We start from the raw sequence: 12,845 nt of genomic DNA, 5'->3' as shown, positions 1-12,845 counted from the left end.
CTGGCTGGGGCTTCGCTGCCTTCTCCTCGCTGCACGCCTTGCGGCCTCCGCTGCTCCCCCCCCCCTCCCCAGGACGTGGAAGGTGCACCCTCCTTTGCTGACGGCTGGCGGAGCGTGGCCCAGGCCTGGAAGGAGACCCTACGGGGCGTCCACATCGCAGGGATTGCTGTGACTGCTGCATGGCAACCCTTTTGGGCTCAAATCCCCCCTGGCCTACATTGCTGACGAGGGTGCCCCCCCTGCCTGCGGTACGGCGGGAGTGGAGGGGACGTAGCTGCCTGCCCCTGGACCATCTGAACTCTCTACCTGGTCGGTGCCCTGGCGGTGCTGCGGACTCCTGGCTGGACCAGCGACGACTCACGTAGTCCTATCCCGCTGCCTTCACTGTCTTGGAACTGGGCTTGATCGACGGTAGGACTGCTGCGGACGGTGGCCTTCCCCCCCCCCTCCAGTCTCCGAACAACCCTCCCCCCCGGTGGGGTAACAGTCTAGCGGAGGGGTCGGAGCATTGTCGCGCCATGGGCCGCAGTGAGGCGCGCCAGTCCAAACTGCCCTATGAGGCCAAGAGAAACCCACCTCCGCCGGAGGGGGCGGAAAAGGGGCCCCTGCTCACCGAGACCCCGGACGAAGACTGGAAGTCCCTCTTGCTAGGTATGAAACAAAGCCTATCCTCCATCGATTCCAAAATCGACACTATACAAGCCCGACTGGATGGGGTCGTGGCTAAACTGGATCAGCATGATGCCCGCATCCAGGAGACTGAGGAGCGCATCTCTTCCCTGGAGGACGGCGCTGCTTCCTCGGGCAAACAGCTGACACAGATGGACAGGCTCCTCAAAGTTATTGCGGACAAGAACGAGGATCTGGAGGCCCGCTCCAGACGCAACAACGTTCGCATTTTGGGCCTGGCGGAGTCCACCAATACGGGGAAGGTTGAAACCTTCGTGGAAAACCTGGTGATCGAGCTCTTTGGCAGGGACTCCTTTTCCCCGCACCTCATCGTGGAGAGGGCACACAGGTCCCTGGCGGCCCGCCCGCCACCTGGCTCCTCTCCGAGGCCCGTCATTGCCCACTTCCTTAACTACAGGGACAGAGATGCCGTGCTACGCAGGGCGCGAGAAATGGGCGCCATGCGCTACGGTAATGAAACTTTATCCTTCTTCCCTGATTTTACCGCCACTGTCCAAGAGTCGCGACGCAAATTTGCTGCAGTCAAGAAGAAATTGCAAGCGCAGGGGATACCATACGCCATCCTGTATCCGGTGAAATTGAAAATAACGCATAATGGCAAACAACTCTTCTTCCAGCAACCCCAGCAGGTGGAAGACTTCCTTAAACGCCACAAGACAGACAATGCTCGAGACAGAGATGGCCAACAACACGATAGAACACCCTCTCCGATGGCACAGCAGGATTAACTCATATTGCTGTAGAGACACGGACACTCTTATGTGCCGCCGCTGCATATATCTGCTCGAGATTCTACACCCATCGGTGAGGTAACCCTCTCCTGTTATGACTGTTTGATCTGGTCACTACTGATGCCTTTGCCTGGTTACCCGTCTCCGTCCCACATTGAGAGACTGGACTAGCCGTCTGGTCCTCGTGGGTGCAAGTAGGGAGATGGGAGGCTGGTTGGGCGCCCCCTGGGCATCATCCCCCCGATGGGCGATCCCCACTGCACCCCCCCCTCATACGGGGGAGGTGTTGCTGCTCTACAGCTTTTTCTAGTTGGGGTAGGGTTGGTTGAGATAGGGTGGGCGGGGTGGGGTCTTTATTCCCGGCCAGTTGGGGTTGCCGGAGTGGGTGGACATGTGTTCCGTTTGCGATTTTCTGCCACTGACTCCCTTGTTACGAAGGGGTGGGGTTGGGTATTTGAGGATGCCCTTAGTACTGTCTTCTCATATTGTTACCACGTATGTTATGATTTATCTCATGCTGTGTCTACCGGTCATGTGTTACTAGGCCTGGATCCATGGGGAGCGTAGAGAACATAGCGCCAGTACAGCAGGTTCAGATTGTTTCCTGGAACGTGCGCGGGCTGGGCGACCCGAGAAAGCGCCGCCAGGTCCTGGGGTACCTAGATAGGCATAATGTATCTGTTGCCATGATTCAGGAGACGCACTTGCGGCCGGGAGGGAACCCTCCCTTTGCATCACGGTGGGCTGCATGCAGGGTCTTTTACTCTTATTCGACCTACGCGAGGGGTGTGACCATATTGGTCCGGCGTGGGGTGGGCTTTATTCCAGCGGGTACCGAGGTGGGGTCCTGTGGTAGATATTGCATGATATGGGGAAAACTACACTCACACACAATACTGTTTGCATGTTATTACGGCCCCAACGTAGACGACTCGACAACACTTCTGAACATGTGGGGTAAGATACACATGTTAGGTATCTCCCATGTCATTCTAGGGGGAGACTTCAACACCGCACTCAGACCCGTAATGGACAGATCGCACCCGCAACCGTCCCACTACTCGCGCACCCAGCGCCATTTGCTACACTTAACTGATGAACATCAGCTGGTTGATGCTTGGCGACACCTTCATCCGACACTCCGACAAGGCACACATCACTCTGCTGTTCACTCGACATGGGCCCGACTTGACTATCTTTTTCTCTCCGCAGGCATTGCCCCGTGGCTGCTCGGGGCGCGTCACCTGGCCCGGACTTTCTCCGATCACTCCCCTGTCTTGCTGTCGCTCCGCGTTCCGCTGGATACCTCCCCATACCTGAGCTGGCGTCTCAACCCTGCGCACCTCACGGACTCTGCCTTTATGGCGGAACTGGAGGATGACATAACAGACTTCTTTGACCGCAATGCTGCCTCAGTCTCCCAGTTCACCACGGTGTGGGAGGCTTTCAAAGTTACCGTGCGGGGATGGTGTCTGGCGAGGGGCGGGGGGGTTCTTAAGGTTCTCCGTGGTGATGTGCGCAAACGCGAGTCTGAACTGCTTCATTTGGAACGGGAGGTGGCACAGTCCCCACACGATCGCACACTCGCGGCGAGCCTCAGGGACAAGGTGACTGAATATACTGACGCGGCAGCCAAAGAATGTAAGTTTCTGGGGAAACCATACTTGGCGCGGATACATGGGGAGGGAGACAGACCCGGCAGGGCTTTAGCCGTCGCGGTACGCCCCCCCAGATACCGTAATTATGTATCCACCCTACTCGATGGCCAGGGTGTCCCACAGAGAGACCTTTCGGCCCAACTTCAAGTCCTTACAGACCATTATGTAGGTCTCTACACCTCTCGCAGAACTACTCCAATAGTCCTGCAGGAATACCTTGAGGACACCGCGATAGCGTGGCTAGGCCCCTCCCAGCAGAAATTCCTACACCACGAACTAGAACTTAATGAGATAAAGGAGGCGATAATGTCTATGAAGTCTGGCAAGGCACCCGGATCGGACGGCCTGCCGATAGAATTCTATAAGGCCTTCCTCCATGTTCTCGCCCCTATCCTGAAAAGAGTGTACTACTCCGCCCTAGAAGAGGGCATCCTACCGGGAACGATGCGCGAAGCCCTCATAACATCCCTGCTGAAACCGGGCAAGCCCCCGGAACATTGCGACTCTTATCGACCCCTCTCCCTTTTGAACACGGACAGCAAGATCCTAGCGAAGGTGCTCGCTACGCGCCTAAATCTTCTGATGGAGCGCCTGGTCCTCCCCGACCAGGCCGGGTTCGTCCCCAACCGAGCAACATCCCACAATCTGCGCACCCTGCAAGCGGTGATGCAGGATATCAATCCCAGATGCGAAGCTGCGGCGGTTTTCCTAGACGCCACCAAGGCGTTCGACACCCTGGAGTGGGATTATCTCCTAGCCTTGTTGGAGCGGATGGGAGTGCCCTTCAATTTCCTAGACTGGATCCGGCTGTTATACCGACATCCTCAGGCCACGGCTCTACTGAATGGGTCTCGCTCTGCTCCCTTCACTATCCACAGAGGCACCCGGCAGGGATGCCCCCTCTCCCCCGTCTTGTTCGCCATTGCTATAGAGCCGCTGGTGGCCAAACTCCGACAACACCACAAACACCGATCTCTGATTTACCCGGAGCGCCAAGTCCTTATCGCGTTATACGCGGACGACATGACCCTGTTTGTCCACAAGACGCGAGACAACCTTAACCCATTATTGCGTGAGGTGACTAAGTTCGGAGCCATAGCGGGCATACAAATTAATTGGGCAAAGTCTGCTCTGTTCCCCCTGACAGATAGTACTACGCGGTTCCCGTTGGATTATCCCTTGGTGTGGGAAGCGGACGAGCTCACTTATCTGGGAGTGCGGGTAAATCGGAACAGGGAGGCCATGATCAGAGCTAACTACGGAACTGTCCTGGACAAACTCACTGACCAAATCACACAATGGATCCACCTCCCGCTGTCCATGGCGGGGCGTATCTCCCTGATCAAGATGGTGGTGCTTCCCAAACTGTTATACCTCTTTACTAACATCCCCTATAGCCCGGGGGCATTCTTTTTCAAGACCCTGAACTCCCAGATCTCTCGGCTAATCTGGGGTGGGAAGCAGGCCCGGATCGGACTGCGGACACTCCTGTTGCCCTATCATCAGGGAGGGCTCGATGTCCCGAACTTTCAGAAATATTATGACTGCGCCCAAGGTCACTTCGCGGTCTACTGGCTCCATCCCCCCCCCTTCATGGCCCACCTCGCGGTCGAGGATGGGTTCATGAGGCCTGCACAGCCATCGGGGTACCTGTACACGGAGGTTCCACCGGGGGCTCGCGATCCCACCACGGTCGATTGCACAGTGAGAGCCTGGAAGCGTTTGGCGAACTACATGGATGTCAAATTCCTATACTCTCCCCGAATGGTCCTGGCGCTCGATCCCAGACTGAGTGTTAGTTGCGAAGAACTAGGACGCCGGATGCTTACGCGGCTGGCGATACATACGTGGGGAGATCTATACCACCAGGGGAGCTTTCGAACGGCGACACACTTTTTTGGGGACGTTACCCCATCTACAATGGATACATTTCTCTACGTTCGCCTTCGGCAAAATATCAGGGCTGTTACGCCACACTTCCCGGATGAGCCGGAGACTGTGGCACCGTTGCACGCTCTGCTCCAGACGCCCGCCCCGGCGCACGTAGTCTCGCTGTTATATACACATGTGCGGGAAGCTCCCACCCCCCCCTCGCTCAGGGCGCGGAGAGACTGGGACAATGACCTGGGGGATCCCATGTCGGATGACCAATGGGAGGAAAGTTGCTCCCACCTTACTGCAGTGACTGGTAATGCACGACTACGCTTGGTGCATTATAAATTTTTGCATCGCCTTTATTTCACCCCAGCCAAATTGCACCGCTTTGGCCTCCGGGATGGCGATCGCTGTCGGCGGTGCCGGGAGCCGGGTCCGGTTTTTTTGCACCTGGCTTGGTCCTGCCGTGCAGTGGCTATGTATTGGACTGAGGTGTTTGCTGCCCTCTCCGTTATGGTCGGGCTGGACATAGCGCCCTGCCCTGCTATTGCTCTCCTGGGTCGCTCCTGTCCTGCGCTTAAGACACACCGTAGGTTCCTCGCGCTGGGGCTTTTGCTGGCTAAGCGCCTTGTGGCGTGCAGATGGGGACGAGGGCGAGCGCCCAAATTCAAGACTTGGCTGGCGACAATGTCGACCTGGCAGGAACAACTTCACAATTACGCAGACCTGTTGCCACGCAAGTCCCGTCCCAAAGACTTATGGGGGCCCCTCAGGGCCTATCTCCTACGCCCTCAGGACGCGACTGAGACGGGAGGGAGCCCGCGCGGAACGTCGGGGGGGGATTGCCCGCCCGTTGCGAACTGACTTACGCCTAGCCCCGGATAACGCCCCCCCTCCCCCCTGCTGCTGCATCACCTCACCCTGCTTGCCCCCCGCCCCTCCTGGCGCTCGACTCATGCGGCGCTTCTTGCGGCGCTCGGATCAGCTACGGGCTCTCCAGGGTACTTACATATCACATGTCGGGCCCGGGTGGGATGAGAAGGCACTCTGCAGATCCCCTGGCTCCGAGGTCCTGGGACCCTGGTTCCCTACTGAGGTAGATGGCATAGCATCCTAGATGGTAACACCACTTTCCAAGATTCCTGATCGGTCTATACCGACCCCCCCCTCCCAGAGCAACGGTTCTGCGAGCCGGGGCTGCGCTGCGCCACGTCAAGCTCCTACTTACGTCTGTGGTGCACTGCTAGGTGCCGCAGCCCCGCGCTGTACGATACAGTACTCCACATACTATGTATGGTGGACACACCCTGGGAGGAGGCTAATGTTGTGTTTTATTTTTGAGTTTGTTAATACAAATAACCGAAACCTTGACTACAGCCTGTTTGACCTCTTATGGCATCACGACTATGCATTCGCTTTTCACATTCGTAGCCTTTTTGCACTTATCCTGCTGCCGGCCCTTAAGGGTTGTAGGCGTATAAGCTGTGTTAACTGGCTGGTATTTACTCTGTGTTGCATATCACTCTTGATACCGAGTTATCGCTACCGGCATGCATTAATGCAGGATGTAGGTGCAAAGCTGTGTAAAATTTGACTTTGACAATAAAGGTTTAAAAAAAAAAAAAAAAAAAAAAAAACAATTAAAAACATTTTATCATATAGTCATGCAGGAGAAAAAAGGGATAAAAGACAATATACTTTGTCATATCATAGTTAATTCAGACCCCTCATGGGCAACATTGAATAGGGATTCACTTCCCTATTTCACACAGTTTGTATGCCCCTTCCGAATTTAACACATGTAAAATGCGTCGACGCGTTTCGGAGGTTTTCACTGTTCGTAGCCTCCTTCTTCAGGACAATAACTATTTGTTTCTCCTTATCCAGAAATAGACACCTGATACAGAAATAAAACATTTTTTTACTTTTAACATAAATCATATTCTCAATGTACAGCGTTGCTCTAATTACTCTTTCATCTCTTTAAATACACACTGGGCATCCTTAGTTTCGGGAAAGCAGTAATTTTGTCCTTAGTGTACATATGTAATTTCAAGACTTTACAAATATACACAAAACAAAGGTTTTTTTTTTTGCTTTTTAACCTTGCACAGTATTTGTTTAAAACCGTTTTTTATATTGTAAGTGTTTCCATCCATTCATACTACATATTCTTTGCATTCTCACATCTCATTCATTGTTGTAAAGAATCACCTTTATAACATTCAGTCAATAATTACTGAATAACTCACCTGTGCAAACGCACTAAGGTAACTTGTTCTTTGGGTTAGAATCTTGAATGAGATTGTCTCAGTATTTCACAATTCCCCACGCTGTCAGAAAATATAATAATATTATAATATTTTTTTAAATTAAAAATCATTTGATTATCAGGGGAACAAGCCTCCCTGATTCAGAATCAGTTGTCTGATTTCCAATTTCAAATTTTTTATTATAGTACCTCTAGGATCACTCGTGGGTGTAGATACCTCGAGTCCTTTTTATCGTGATTTTCTGTCTTTAGATCATACAATTCTCTATACCGTTTAGTTAATTCCTATTAAGAGAGAACTTCATTAAATTTCACCTCACTAGCTTTCAAGGTACATAATTCTTATCATAACCAGGTATATTCAAAAGTTTATGTCATTGCTTGTTTTACCTCTGGATGTTATGTCTGTTGGTTAACACGATATTTTCTAGAGTATATATCCTATGGTTCAGGAACAATAAATGCCGCCCCTATAAGTAAATATTAGGAATTATTTTCCAATTATTTTCAAGGATAAATTCTCAGCAAAAGAACAATTTCCTAATCAAAGGTTCTAAAGCTTTTTAGCATCAATGCTCACCTTTTAGTTAGAGGGCCACTTTTTATTTTTCTGACTTAGCCATGATATCCTATGGAAGGAGGATATCATGGCTAAGTTTGTCTGTCCCTATCAACAAGGTAACGTGAGATTATCGCTGGGTTTCCAGCGATAATCTCACATTAGCCTGTTAGCGTGAGGATTTTTATCGCTATTGAGATAAGCGTTGCTAATAGCATGCTATCTCAGCGATAAAAATTCACGCTAGCTGGCGATAATTATCCTAGCGCTAAATGCGCTTAGAGATAATTATCGCCGGTTGTTGTTGATATGCCCCTAAGTGCGCGTGCTCACACTGCTCACTTCTCACTAGTGGAGAAGTTACAGCATGACGTCCAACCTCATGCCAGGTGAGCGTTGTGAGGGAAGGGAAATCCTAGCTTCTTACATCTCCCATTTGCCTGCTTTTTCAAACACAAGACCCCGAGCGCTGTTGCGACTGAGGAGGCCCTATTGACAAGCGCACACTGCAAATTGCCACTTTTCTTTTAAACTCAGGAGCAGCAACATTGTTATGATGTCACCAGGGCTTTAAGTGGAAGCTTTTTCAATATTACATACAAGCCATAGAGTTTCTGCTTATTTATCTTATGCCAAGGCTGGGGGTGGGGGGGGGGGGTGGGGGGTGTTCACGTAGGGGACCCTCCAACAGGGCGGCGGCCTTAGTGCCACAGGAAGGCACACCAGTCAGCATACTAGTGCCCCCGGTCTAGTGACCAGGGGATCGGTCGGCCGCCCGACCGTGGGGGAGGGGGTCAAAGTTGCTGTATGGGAACTGAGTGTTGACGATATTGGCACTATGCAATAACAACCATTGACAAAGCCAATAGTCCTGACTTGTTGTAGGCATGTTGTTTCTTGTTGTATCATTAATCTGGATGCAATGACAGAAACAGCAAAATACAAGTCAGGCGGCACATTATGCTAAGCACAGATGTTTAGTTTATGTGTTTTAAGCCACGCCCTTAATTACATTGGCCACGCCCGTTTGAGACCTCCCTGTTTTTTCATCCCACTTAAAGCCCTGGTTAAATCAAAAGGTCTTGGCTGAGGTCTGACCGAAAAAGCACCATTGCGTCCCTTGCTCAGACACTGGGCCTCTTTCCCTATAGCTGAAAGCCACGTTTCAGTGGGTCTCGTTGTTCAGCCAACATTGCTTTGCCTGCGGGCTCTTGTGGGTCAACTGCCCTCTTAGGTCCCATCATGTTGGCTGAAAAGCTGCAATGGCTAAAACTCACCCTCATGAAATGCAGTCTATGACAGCGATAAACTCACAAGCAAGATGTCCGCCTTACTGAACATTTAAGCCTGTTAAAAAACAGCTCCCAAAACGCTACTTTGGCACTGTAACTATATACCCCAGGAATTCTCATAATTATGCTCTCTGATTACGTTGAGCATCCTGTCTATGATTTGCTAAAGTGTTCATATTTCATAAGTCGCAAACTCGCCAATTACTTGGCCTCAAAGTGCTTCTTGATGGAAAGCGCCAACAAATCCAAGTTCACAGGTTGCCCCATGTCAGGCATGTGAAGCTCACACAGTCTTGATTATTTTGTAGGTATTATGGGACACGGACTTGTCGTCCTGCATTTACAATGGACACTGCAAACTACAAGTACCGGAATGCACAGCTAAAAATAGCAATAGGTGAACTATTTGCACCGCCATTGGACAGCTTGAGGGGGATGTACGTTCGATTTTATTTCACAAGAGTATATCCTCGAATCCTCTCGTTCTCGTTGATTTACAACCATGCATCCTATTTTGATTGTGCACGAATTCTTAATGTAATTTCTGAGTTAAAAACTTGGTAATGAAGGAGTGTTATTACTCATGTGTTAGCTCTGAGCACAAAGTTCACAGAGTTGGTCATTTCCTGTCTCCTATTCTAGGCCAATTTAAGAGCCCCGAGAGTTTTCCCAGGCCTTTAACTCTCCTTCCAGAGCACTCACTCCCCAGTTAGTATTTATTGATAAACTATACATTACAGCAATTTGTTACATCCATTTAGAAGTCCGAACATTAGCTGCTTGCAATCAATATATAGAGACATAGCCAATCAGAGCTCTCCTTTTGTTTCTACGAACCACCAATACGCTGTTATAAAGGTTTATACGGCCCCTTGACTAATCTATGAATCCCATGAAAGCTTACAAAGGTGATATAAATATAACAACCAAACAATCCTAAGTGAAGCAGCCCAGGAGTATATAAATATATATATACATATACACTCATTTAATGTACATGATCCCCACTTTGAAGTAACAGGCACAATTACTAGTGTCATAAACTATTTTACAGGTCGGATTACATATCTCACTACCATTAGGGCTGTCAATGAACCGACTAGGAATATGGTATTATGTTTTGGTTTGAGTTTACGTTTTTTTAAATTATGTTCGGCTTATAAGTGCTGTTGGTTATTGACATAAGTGAGCTCTGTATTTGGCGTGTCAGTTAAGGTTAGCATGGCTTTCAGTGCGAATTTGCAAATTAGGAATTGTAGGTCTAACCGTAATTTGTGAATTTAATAGTTTTTTTCGGTTTCAATTCATAACCATGTTTTTAAAGTGTTTTTTATCGTGCAGACACATATACAGAAACAACAACAACAAAAACAACAGTTGATGGACAGAATGCAGAACAATATCATACATTCACCCCAGTACAGAGATCTGGGCCTAAATCCATCGTTTTTTTGCTCACCATGCCATTCCAGTTTGAACCTAGCCATATGCAAATCAGTCTTGACCCTGTGCCTCATGCGAACAGTCCAGCCCGAACTGCCAAGCCAGGTCCTCCCTGGACTGGAACAAGCATCCTAGGACCGGTTTTGGGGTTTCACCCCTCTTCAGCCATGATAGCTTGATTCCAGTGGCATGGAGAGCACGGGACCCACGTCTGGGCATACCCGTACCACTCGGGTGACAAATGCAAAAACAGTTCACTACACCACTGGAGTCAAGCTATCCTGGCTGATGATGGCTGATAGCCAGAAACCGGTCCTAGGATGCTTGATTCCGGTCCAGGGAAGACATGGCTTGGCAGTTCGGGCTGGACTGTTCCCATGAGGCACAGGGTCAAGACTGATTTCCATATGCACTTTAATCTTGGGGTAACACCCAATATACCCTTGAGGGCTTGGGCAAATGTAGTTGCAATAGTAGTGTGCCAACAAGGGATTTTGTTTTAGAAGAGTTAAGTTTCTTTGTACAAAGCAAATTAATTTTTAGATGAGCTCAAGACTGATACTCAACCACATGTTATTCGATTGAATTTGATCAAAGATATGCAACACACACGGGGTATCTTTTCAAGTGAAAAAATCACTGACTTTTTATATAGAAACAATTGATAAAAAGGAGTACAAAGGACAAATAAATGTGCAGTGTAACATGAAAGGAGAAAAACAACCAAATATTATCCACAGTTCATGACACAAAAAATATCCAATCCAATAAAGTAAACAGAGATCTATCTCATATTTGGAGAACAATCAACTGTACATGTGTGATGTGGAAATGGATAATGTAGTCGACGTTTCGGTCTGTTAGGGCGTCAATCCGTCAGACCATCTTCAGGACAGTAGAAATTTCAGAAGGAGACTCCTTTTAATGCAAAATGAGAGCTTATTTAAGTTTCTCTTGTTAGGACCTACCCGGTCTTAGTTGGGTAAGGATTTTCCTTTTGTATGCCTATGGCGGAATAGTACAACACTGAAAGTCAGTATTATGAGTATACTGTTCTTGTATATCATATGTATATCTTGTATATATCTTGTATATTCAAGTGCCGTCCGTCAGTGGGAACTCGAGTTCCCACTGACGGACGGCACTTGAATTCGCTTTTACTTCGACAAAAACATTCTTCTGAATTAAGAAGCCCAACCAACGAAGGACCAACTGGCCCTCCTTGATATACAAGAACAGTATACTCATAATACCGACTTTCAGTGTTGTACTATTCCACCATAGGCATACAAAAGGAAAATCCTTACCCAACTAAGACCGGGTAGGTCCTAACAAGAGAAACTTAAATAAGCTCTCATTTTGCATTAAAAGGAGTCTCCTTCTGAAATTTCTACTGTCCTGAAGATGGTCTGACGGATTGACGCCCTAACAGACCGAAACGTCGACTACATTATCCATTTCCACATCACACATGTACAGTTGATTGTTCTCCAAATATGAGATAGATCTCTGTTTACTTTATTGGATTGGATATTTTTTGTGTCATGAACTGTGGATAATATTTGGTTGTTTTTCTCCTTTCATGTTACACTGCACATTTATTTGTCCTTTGTACTCCTTTTTATCAATTGTTTCTATATAAAAAGTCAGTGATTTTTTCACTTGAAAAGATACCCCGTGTGTGTTGCATATCTTTGATCAAATTCAATCGAATAACATGTGGTTGAGTATCAGTCTTGAGCTCATCTAAAAATTAATTTGCTTTGTACAAAGAAACTTAACTCTTCTAAAACAAAATCCCTTGTTGATTTCCATATGGTCATGTCTGAACTGGGGTGGCATGGTGAGCAAAATAACAATGGATTAAACCCAGATCTGTGACTGGGGGGGAATGTTTTGCCAATGTGCAACATTCCGTCCATCATCTTGTGTGTTTTGCTGTTCGCCCTATGTGGGAAGGGTATGCCCAGACGTGGGTCCTGTGCTCACTACGCCACTGGCGTCAAGCTATCCTGGCTGATGATGGCTGATAGCCAGAAACCGGTCCTAGGATGCTTAATTCCGGTCCACGGAAGACATGGCTTGGCAGTTCGGGCTGGACTGTTCCCATGAGGCACAGGGTCAAGACTGATTTGCATATGGCCATGTCTGAACTGGGGAGGCATGGTGAGCAAAATAACAATGGATTAAACCCAGATCTGTGACTGGGGGGGAATGTTTTGCCAATGTGCAACATTCCGTCCATCATCTTGTGTGTTTTGCTACACATATACAGAAGCGGCAATGGTGCCTCTGTAATTATGGTTCAGTCAGAGTTTCTATAGC

This window comes from Triturus cristatus, chromosome 12, assembly GCF_964204655.1.
Source record: "Triturus cristatus chromosome 12, aTriCri1.1, whole genome shotgun sequence".
NCBI classification, from domain to species: Eukaryota; Metazoa; Chordata; class Amphibia; order Caudata; family Salamandridae; genus Triturus; species Triturus cristatus.
This window is presented reverse-complemented; position numbering follows the sequence as displayed.